At 43.5% G+C, this 10,090-nt stretch overlaps 1 long non-coding RNA gene across 1 annotated transcript; it reads right to left on the bottom strand.

The window, feature by feature from the left end:
* Nucleotides 1-629: 629 nt before the first annotated feature.
* On the bottom strand, nt 630-9,497 carry LOC108445829. The gene is made up of 3 exons (XR_001860811.1): nt 9,386-9,497; nt 8,505-8,576; nt 630-885 (listed from the first exon to the last, which is right to left on the bottom strand). It is a non-coding gene; the product is annotated as an uncharacterized LOC108445829 (long non-coding RNA).
* Nucleotides 9,498-10,090: the final 593 nt, after the last annotated feature.

Below are 10,090 nucleotides of genomic sequence, written 5' to 3'. Positions count from 1 at the left end.
TCTGCCATTTTCTCTTTTACCTTTTCAATCTTTTTATAGTTTCAAATCATTAACCATCAGCGTGAAGCTCAAAGGTAGCAGTAGCCATCTATGAAACAGTGACACATTTGACAATAATGCTTTTGAAGAGCTTGTCACATCCTCTTCCCAAATCAGTCTCATTAATGCTCAGACTGTCTTCTCTTTTCTCCCTGCTTCTTTTCTCCTGATTTCTCTCTAATTAGCTTGTTTTTTTATGCTCCCTCGTTCCACAGTTTGAGCTTAAAAAAAAAAAAGAAAGAAGAAAAAAAATAAAGGAGGTGGATGTCATTTCCATGAACCCCAAGGCCAAGTTAATCAGCAGAATTAATGACTCTATTACCCATTAGACTTGGGGCTATGGTGCTTGTATGGCAGCACCCAGTGTTCTCCAATCCCATGCTTCTTCACTTTGCTCTCACAAATGTAAACTTTTGCTGCCTCCTGCAAGCACACTCCCTGATCCAGCCAGCCCACCACGCTCCCCTTTAGTCGCAGCAGCTGCCATGACCCCAAAGGCATCCTGGGCACGCCACTGCTGCCCTCCATTACCTCTGTAACAAGGAAGGGAGCAAAACCTACCATCTGAAAAAAAAGGAGATAGGAAAAAGTGAGGTGATATTACTTTTTCTTCTCCCTTTGTCACATTTATCTCCCCAGCACCATGCCCAAGATGTGTCAGTCCCGCTCCATGCAGATGTTTTCAGCTCCTGACTTGGAAAAGTGGCTGGCAGATCTCAGTGCTTCGAATCCAGGGTGAGGCATAAGGCTCTGCAAAATAGGATGCCAGCAGGACTTATCTCCTCCAAAGGGCTTTACATCTTCACAACCAACCCATCGAATGGGCAAAACATCACTTGCCTTTCTCTGGAACAGAAACAGGAGCAGAAAGACAGACTTCAGTGCCAGGAACAACCAAAGGGTAGAACTATTGAACCCAGATGTGAGCTCATGATGTCTGTGCCACTGGAGGATGACCATGAGGATGGATGGCAGGGAAGAGCTTGCCCAGGCAGGGAAGAGCTTGCCCAGGCCAGGAGTTCCTCTGTGTACAGTGAATTCCCCAAAAGTGATTTGCAGGGTTTATTTGAGAATCCTGCTGCAGTACAGAGGGCCTGAGCTACCCTTGTCCTGCCATGCTGAAGGCTGCCAGTCCTGGCTCCTCCATCACTGGGAGCATCAGAGCAGAGGCATCTGAGACCCCTCAGCATGGGCAGCAGTGTTGCATTTGAACCTGCTTTTTCATAACACCAGTGTGGAACCACTGTGCAGATGACACCAGGTCTCAAACTGGGTCACCAGGACAGTTGGCTCTGTCTGCTGTTCCTCACTTTTAGGAACAGTTTCACCTGGGATAAAGTAATTATATTGCTTGCATCACTGGAGAGAGAATATGCTCAGGCCCTGAGCTGATGGAGAGTTGCTCTTTTTGTCTCACTGAGCTTTGCATGGAAACATTGGGTAATTTTTTCTTCTATTGATCCAATTGCCTGATTCACAGTTTTAACAAAATTGAATTGCTGTACAGTCAAAATACAGACAGCCCTGCTCCTCCATACTCAGCTACCTCTATTCAGGAAACAGCGATTAAGAAAAGGATATGATAAGAAAGGGCTTTCCTCAGCTTGAAGGATAAGAGGGGCTGAAATTGTCTATCTGAGAGGATAACCTTATTTTCACACTTGTAACAAAAAAAAAGCATGATCCCTAGGAATGATTTGCACACCTGATCTAGTCTGTAGCCATGCAGCCTTAAAAATCAGTGGCAGCTCTACCTTGATCTCGGTAGGAGCGGACTGACTTCTGGCAGGCATCTTGTGCCGAAGCAGCACAGCAGGGCATTATCCACTGGACTCGAACCTCCCAGGAGGCACAGCAGCCATCACAGAAATGTCTGTGAAGGTGCTGCTGGAAACAGCTGAATCCTTTTAGCCTGGGTGATCCATATACTTTAAAGTGAACAGAAAATTGAGCTTCCCCTCACACCGTTTGTGCATTGAAGCCATTTTGCCAATAAAAACGCAGCCTCTGCACTGAGTTCAAGAGCCTCTCCCCACAGGAAAGTGCAGGGTAACAAACCCAAGCCATATGAGGTACAAGCTGCTTGCATGGCAACTAGTGGGATACTTTCAACTACCAGAAATAGAAATAAAAGGCAAAAGGCAAGTTCTACATGGCGATGCATCTGAGAGCATCTAGGAAAGAGAGATACCTCTTCATATGTGCACCCCATTAACTCACTACACAGATTTTAAGTCTCACACACACACAAATCTTGATGCAGCACAGATGCAAAACAGGGGCAGACAAGAATGAAACCTCCCTTGTCCTTCTTTGCAGACCACAGCATTTAAATGAAGGGGACAAAAATAGGACAAAGCCTCAAAGTGGCCATGTGTAGTTTCCTGCTCCTCCAGGGAGAAAAAGGCTGGGATCAAAACCTCTTCCAACTCTGCTGCCTGCCATGGACAAATTCAGCCTCTTCCCAGGGTTTTTATGTGATAGCTTCATTATGGTCACCCTGCTGACCACATTGACCAGTCTTGGTTTCCAGCTCTGTCCCTGACCATTTCTCTCTCTGGGTACTCAGCAGTGCTGATTTGGGTGCCACGGCTCACCCCAGCACCACATCCTCTTCCACTCAAGTATGAGGGCTAACGCTGCAGCAGCTTGCATGCTTGCCCAAGTGCTGAGCAAAAGCCACGCTGAGCCCCAACATGCCAGCTCCCTTCCACAGGTTGTAGCCAGGTGGAAGGTGGTCTCATCTCCCAAGTGCCAGCAACAAGACAAGAGGAAACGGCCTCAAAGTTGCTCCAGGAGAGGTTCAGATTGAATCTTAGGGGGAAAAAATTCTCAGAAAGAGTTGTCAAGCACTGGGACAGGCTGTCCAGATAGATGATTGAGTCACCATCCCTTGAGGTCTTTAAAATACATTTGTGGCCTTGAGGGACATGGTTTAGTGATGGACTTGGCAGTGTTAGGTTAATGGTTGGACTTGATGGTCTTAGAAGTCTTTTTCAACCTAAGCAATTCTGTGAAAAATTTTCCTACATGAACTTCATAGTGCAGCAGAAAAAGTTGGCCTTAAATTTCCCTGTGAAACAGGGCGAAAAGTTACGTTGGTGGTTACTGAGGCAGAATAATAATCAGTGAAAAAACCAGGATAAAATCCATGAGTAAAAACTGAGAAATAGCCTAGCCAGTGATTAGCATTAGCACTTATCCCACAAGGAGCCATTATTTTGCCACCATATCTTTTCACATGCTGTTGTTTCAGATTCACTGGACCAATGTGACTGAGCAATTGCTCCCCTCACCCAAAATTAAACTGACCTGAGAGAACGTCTTTGATTTTACTGCCTGGCCTTAAATGCCTGCTCAAAAATCAGTGCTTTTTAACATATAGGTTTAATATGCACTTTTCCAAAGTGCTTTCAACAGTAAATATAGCAGGCCAGGGATAAATTTGGCCCAGTGTGTTTAACCAGATGCAATAGAGCTAAAACACAGGAGACATCCTTGAGTTCCAACTCATCTGCCCCCCAAAATCCATAATAATAATATTTTTATTTTAGTACTTTTACCTGGAGGCCTCTAGGTACTTTAAAAAAATGTATAGAGTAGTAAAAGCAATTTAGTCCCCAATAGTTGCAGATTTTAATTCATGGTATATTATTATTCCTCTGCACACATATTGCTTTAGTCATCTACATTTTAATGTCCTTTCTTTTTACTGTAAAACTGAATTCTTAACTATATTTATGGACTGCTGTATTTTCCCTGTACACCTATGCACCTTATTATTTATTCATAATCTCCCATTTCCTTTTAAACTATTGTTTGCAGTATATTTTTAAAATCAATAGTAAAGCTTGAACTCCAGGTTTTGACTTTTTAATCTAGAGACTGCACAGGGCTAAGCAATGCTTTGTTTACACAAAAGAGTGAAGACAGGATTTGGCCCAAGAATACATCACTCTAGGTAGGAGGGAAACCATTAACATTCACCCTGCATCTCTGGCACACAAACAATGGGCAGACACAGGTATCAGCTGACTCCACATTCATTGTGAGGAGGATTCACTTTGCTAGCACAGACACCTCATTAATGATCAAAATTCCTTGTAGCAGCAGGTTAGCCAAGGCCTTGCCAGCATGCTTCGGCATTTCTCAAAGCACTTTCCTGGAAGCAAGGATGCTCTTAGCAAGTCCTTCCCAACACCACTGTCCCCTCTGACAGCACCCACACAGGTAGGTCTGCATGCAGTCATTCAGTACAGGAGTGCTGTGGCACCAATTATCTGCTTTGTAATCAACAGCGTGGGATGTTTAAAAACATTGCACTGCTCAGACTGGTGTTTTTCCATATCTCATTCCCTTGAAGGGCTTTGTCAGAGAGGAAAACTGAGTACAGTTAATCTGAATTAACTGCTAAAATGGATTAGTTAAAAACGCATTAAATCTCTGTGTACATATTCTCCTTCAGAATTAACTTGGCCTTTATGAGACTTACCTTACTTTACCTTAATTCTGAACAAGGACATCTACATAGGGATTTAATGGAATTTAATCAGTCCACTTTAAATTCAGATCATCTAGCTAGCTTGGGTTTCTTTCTTTCTTTGCACATGCCTCTGTAGACTAACTTATGACTCAACATATCTGAGGAATGGCTGACGGAGAGTAAGAACCTGTACAGAACTGCACCCATCTTCCTGGAGACCTGGTGTCTGCTTCCTATTTTCACATACCTGTGTGCACTCAAAAAGTCTGACCAAGCATCCACATGCCCCTGCAGTTTTCAAAGAAACTTGCTTCTGAAAACATCCCGAATCCTCTCCATCATAACCACACAAAGACACCCAGCAATGGCACTCAGGAAGTCCAGGTGGTTCTACCAGGCCTGACACAAGAGCCTCCTCCACACAAAATTGAGACATCAGGATGGGAGGGGGCGCCTCTAGCATTTTTTGTTAATTGCCTCCTAAGGACCAAGTCATGAGGAGACACAAACACTATTTTCTTAGAGCAACTTTTATTCATCAAGCTTTTATTTCCAAGGGGACATGACACACAGGTTTTGTTACCTAGCAGCGATTCCAGCAAACCAAAAACAGGTCTCTCCCTGGAGTTACAGGAGACCAGTCCATCCCACTTGATTGCTTTTGGTGATGCTGAAATGCAGTTCATTTAAGCTGTTCAAGAGAAACTACCATGTTTCTCTGACTTTTCTGTTCCAGAAGGGAGGAGAAATGAGCTGTGAATGCAAAACCTCACCTTACAGCTTTCTCTCTTTCCCCATATATTCATACCACTATATCTAAGCTGCCTTCTTCTTTATTCAGTATATTTCTCTTAAGGAGTCACATATTCCACTGTTCATCTCCTAAGGGCAGCCAGAATATCACATGAAAGGGAGTTGTCATTACTCCACTATTCCTTTGGGTTTCATATCATAATGCAGAAAGGCCCAGACAAGCCTGTAACTTGCAGGATTTTGCAAGATCTTCCTGCACACTGTCTTTTCTAAAAACATTTGAAATCAAATTCTAAATATCAGCAGACTTGGTACATATGAGAAAATTTTTTTTTTTGGTTGGGTTTGAGATGGAGGAAGAGACACAAGTGAGAATCAGGAAGATGCTGCATTGGGTTAGAAACAAGTGAGGTGTAGGCTGTGACACTGCCCTATCACAACCTTGCCACTTAAACTGCATGAGGAAACATGGAATTTTTTACATTGTACATGTCCAACCACTGCTATCTAAAAAAAATTGGGTTGTCATGAACACCTGGACACATCTCACCAGAGCTCTCTGTCAAAGGTAGATAAGATTCATAAGCAATGGGTATGTTCTGGGTTTCATGCTTGTTCCTCAGGAAGCAGATAAATGTCTTTCCCTCCTCTGTCTCTCCATATAGAGTCAGGCAACAATTCCTCAATGTATTTACAGCATTGCTCTGTCCCTCTGCCTGAATCCATCCTTGTCTCTTTGGCTCTACCATCATTTTGTCATCAAGCTCTGTACACTAGAGGGCAACTTCCATGGATTATCCTTTCTCTGACTTATGTACAGAGCAGTTAGAAAAACCCCATTGCTCTATTTTCAGGTCGTCCTTTGTTCTGTTCAAATAATCAAAACATTTGTTACTTCCCCTCTTGAGGCCCACAGACTCCCTCTGCAAGGGATATTAATCCTTTGCAATGGCATCAGCTCCTCTTCCTTCTAAGCACACTGTAATGTTGATCTCCAGCTTCGTGCACCCCACACCTTTTGTATGCACTCCAGCCTCTGGCTTCATCTCCCACCAAGTATCTCCTCCATGCTGCCACTGACACCAGCTTTGCTGCCTGCTCTTCAGCTTCTTGTGATGTTTTAATGTGCTGACTAATACAGGTCTTTACACACACCCCCTCTCTACACCTGTCCACCAGGTTTATTTATCCACCAGTCATCCTCTTTCTGCTCCTCTCTGCAGGAAAGTCCCACAAAACCAGCCTATCATCAGTGGTTGGGGCAGCCATCAGCCAGATGAGGCAATGTGCAGTATTTTTATCGCAATTGCTTTCAAAGCTTACAATTACTTCGTTCTTCTTTGCCCTTTCTCCCTTCTCTTAAGCTACACAACTTGTAGCCTAAGAGGAGGGAAGGATATAGCATCAAGCAAGCACTGCTACTCCTGAGTCCCAGTTGCTCCTACTGAAATGCAGACATTAAAAGATAGTGTCTTTGGACACTGGAAACACCCTGAATGTTAAGATAGGCATTGTCTTGTCTCACACACACATACACACACACAGGCATTAGGTGCTCACGTAGCAAATAAGTGAGAGGCACTATTGAAGAAGATACAGTTAGCAAATTGCCCTTTTTCTTATATCCTGTTGCAGTAGGAATATCTGTCACTCTCTTAGTGGTTTGCTGCTTGGAGGGTGATTTTAATTAAAATGTAAAATGTCAAACATTAGTAAGAAGGAGGATAACCCTGTGGGGAGTGAGGATGAATCAAATTTATTAGTCACTGAGCAGCAGGCTGGTAGCCCTTCACTTGGAGAAATTTTAAAGGCAGTTAATGCGAAATAAAGAATCAGTCTAATCTCCCCCTATTCAAACTAACCTTCTGAAAAACACTATCACAAGTTTCCACTAATTCCAGAAATTAAAGTTAAATCTGCTATAGAGATCAAAAAAGCCTCATTTTGTGTGTGTAGAAAACACAAAAAGTTAAGTCCCATTTATGAACTGTAAAGGAAAATGTCTCTCTTAGGGGCATTTCTCCCTGTTATAAAGAAATGGCTGTGTTAGCACTGTACACATTGTGCAGTAGGATTGTTAGAGCCACTGGCATTTGGTAGCAAGCATGAAAACCAACCCTTGGGACTATTTTTTAGGGAACCGTTTCCAAGAGCAGAATTTGCCTGTCCACAGTGCTCAGGAACAAGGACGGTTATAGAACCCTCAGGAGCAGAGAAGGTCAGGACTGCAGCATGTGCAGGCTCCACCTGTCCTCATACTGGCCTGATAGTCTCTGCAGTTCTGCTTTACACTGCTGCTGAATCCACTGGATGGTTCTATCGTCCTTATCATCCACAGAAAAATAGCATCTCTGTTATTTTGCAACTTTCCCTTTAGGAAAAAAGATTTCCACTGTACTTTTTACTTTGCTAGTACCAAGCTAACAAACATTCTTCTTTTTTTTTTCAAGTTTCAAATTTAATAGATTCAAAGGAAGAATAGAACAACATTCTATCTGCCCAATAAATAGATTGCCTTGTGGCTTATTCCCCATAAAGGTAGCTGAGAAGCTTATGGGGACTTGTAGAGCCTTTTACCTAATGGAGCAATGCACATAGTGACAAAATTAATGCTGTCTTGCAAAAGAGGGGCTGTGGGTGGGGGTCTCCAGGTAGATTTTCAGCTCCTCTACAAATGGATGGTGGCATTTGTGTGGGCACCTCAATGCATGGCAGAAGTCACAGATTTTGGTTGGCAATCATGTCCTTGGGCTTATTTCCAGCCCCTGCACACCGTTTAGTCATAGGGCAAGCTACAAGCACTACTCTCTGGTCATTCATGGCCTACATTTGGGCTGTGTCCTCCGTCATGCTAGGGCTAAGCTTCCTTTTGCAAAGGGGGAAATTCCCTTCCTTGAGAAGGCATCAGCTGCTACAGAAGGAATCAAGGCAGCTGTCGCAACAGAGACATTAAATACAGGATAATTTTCGCACCGTTTCATAATGCAATGCTTTTTTATTTTTTTGTTTTTTAAACTTGTGATGGGGTGTAAACTCTTGTGAGCATTTTGAACAGCTTTTAGCTAAGAGTCCTTCAAATTAAACTGTTTGATTCAGCTTGAAATCTAATTCTATATGGCAGAAAAGACAAGCAGCATTTGGGAGGTGGGGGGAGAAAAAAAAGAATAGAGCAATAGTATAGAGCTTACAAATTACAACCAAGTGGAGCTGTCAATAAGATCTTGCTCACCATATTGTCACAGAATTTTCCTTCTGTGTCACGTTGGTCATTACTGTAACACTACATGAGAAATCACTCCATCTGTTAAAAAAGAAAAGAAAAGCAGCTGCTATCCTCCTGCAAAGATAGAATTAACAAACACACAGTAACTGTATTCCTTTAAACTTTTGCAGTCACAATTTTAGTCCCGTTTTATTTGTTCCACACAAGCCACCAAGCAATTCTACTGCCATAGTAATAAGGCCCTCAAAAAGTTCATTAACCAACATGAAAAGTGCTACCTATGGAAACTGTATGACTGTGACAGCTTTAATTCTTGCACTGATGGTTTAGAGGGCTTTGGATTTTCTCTGGTGGCAGGGAAGGAGATGTTAACATTTTGGGGAGGAGAGCAGTAATCCAGTGATTGCAGGAGACTAGAAGAAATCTTCACAGAGATTCAAGGTTATTTTGCTGACTTAGCTTGGCAGTTAAAACAGGTGAGTCCCATTACATCCAACCACATAAAATAAAAGCATTTGAATGCGTGAAGCGGAAGAGCCTGGAGCAAGAGCAGCAGGCTACCAGCAGAGGCACTCAGGCTCAGGAGGAAGCCTGGGTTAGGATTTTATGACTTGCCATTAACACTAAACAACACATGGAGCCCCTGGGAACATGCTCCTTCAAGATCACAGCTACGCTGTATATACCAATAAAAGGGCTGGGTGCGATTGCACCTATGTGCCATATTTTTCTGTTCCTAAATTATGCTAGACGGTAGCCTGTAGCCTCTGCAATTCAGAGAACATTGATCCAAGATCAGGGAAACCCCAAATCAAACACCTAACAGAGACCAAATCCTAACAGCCACATTTCTCCCATGAAGGGTGAGATCACTAAATACGACTTACCAAAAAGAGCCAGTAGCAAAACCCGATATGATAGCCAGTGCATTTGAACAGCTATTGAAGAGCAAAGGCTGGTATGGGTGTGATCAGGCAGGACTGTACTGGAGACAGCACGTTCCAGGTAGATGAAGCCGCCTGTTAAATAATGTTTCAGGCAAGCTCCAGCCTGCCTGGGGGACAACCCTTCTTCTTCATGTTTGTGTGTGCCTCCTTGCCCTCCCCTCCCTTCAGGCTTGGCTCTGGATTTACACATCACACCAATGTCTGCCTTCACACTGCCAGGTCCCCGTGCCAGCTTGAGCCATGACCAGCCATGGTCAAGGGCCATGGAAAAACCAGAGGGTGTTCAGACATGTCACCATGCTCGTGTCACCCTTCTTACACTCTTCACCAAGCACCTGTTGTCCAGGAATGGGGATAGGAGCCTTCTTGGAGGCACAACGTTACAGTGAATACAGCTGCCACCACGCAAGGGGGACTTGTTTTTTGTCCTGGCAGGTTGTTTCAACAAGCCTGTAGGCACATTTCTGCTGAAAGAGGAAACACAAGAGGCAAGTTCAGCTCCAGGTGTTTGAAAAGAAACCTCCTGAACCCAAAGAGACTTCACTCCAGGGGCACTCCTGATCCATTTGCTATCCTGTAGGACTCTTCAGTTCACTAGGGAGTGATCTGCAACTATTCTGTGACAGAAGGAATATGCCATTAGGC

This window comes from Corvus brachyrhynchos, unplaced genomic scaffold (genome assembly GCF_000691975.1).
Source record: "Corvus brachyrhynchos isolate BGI_N302 unplaced genomic scaffold, ASM69197v1 scaffold43, whole genome shotgun sequence".
Lineage (NCBI taxonomy): Eukaryota > Metazoa > Chordata > Aves > Passeriformes > Corvidae > Corvus > Corvus brachyrhynchos.
Note: the sequence above shows the minus strand (reverse complement) of the source record. Positions and strands in the feature narration are given on the sequence as shown.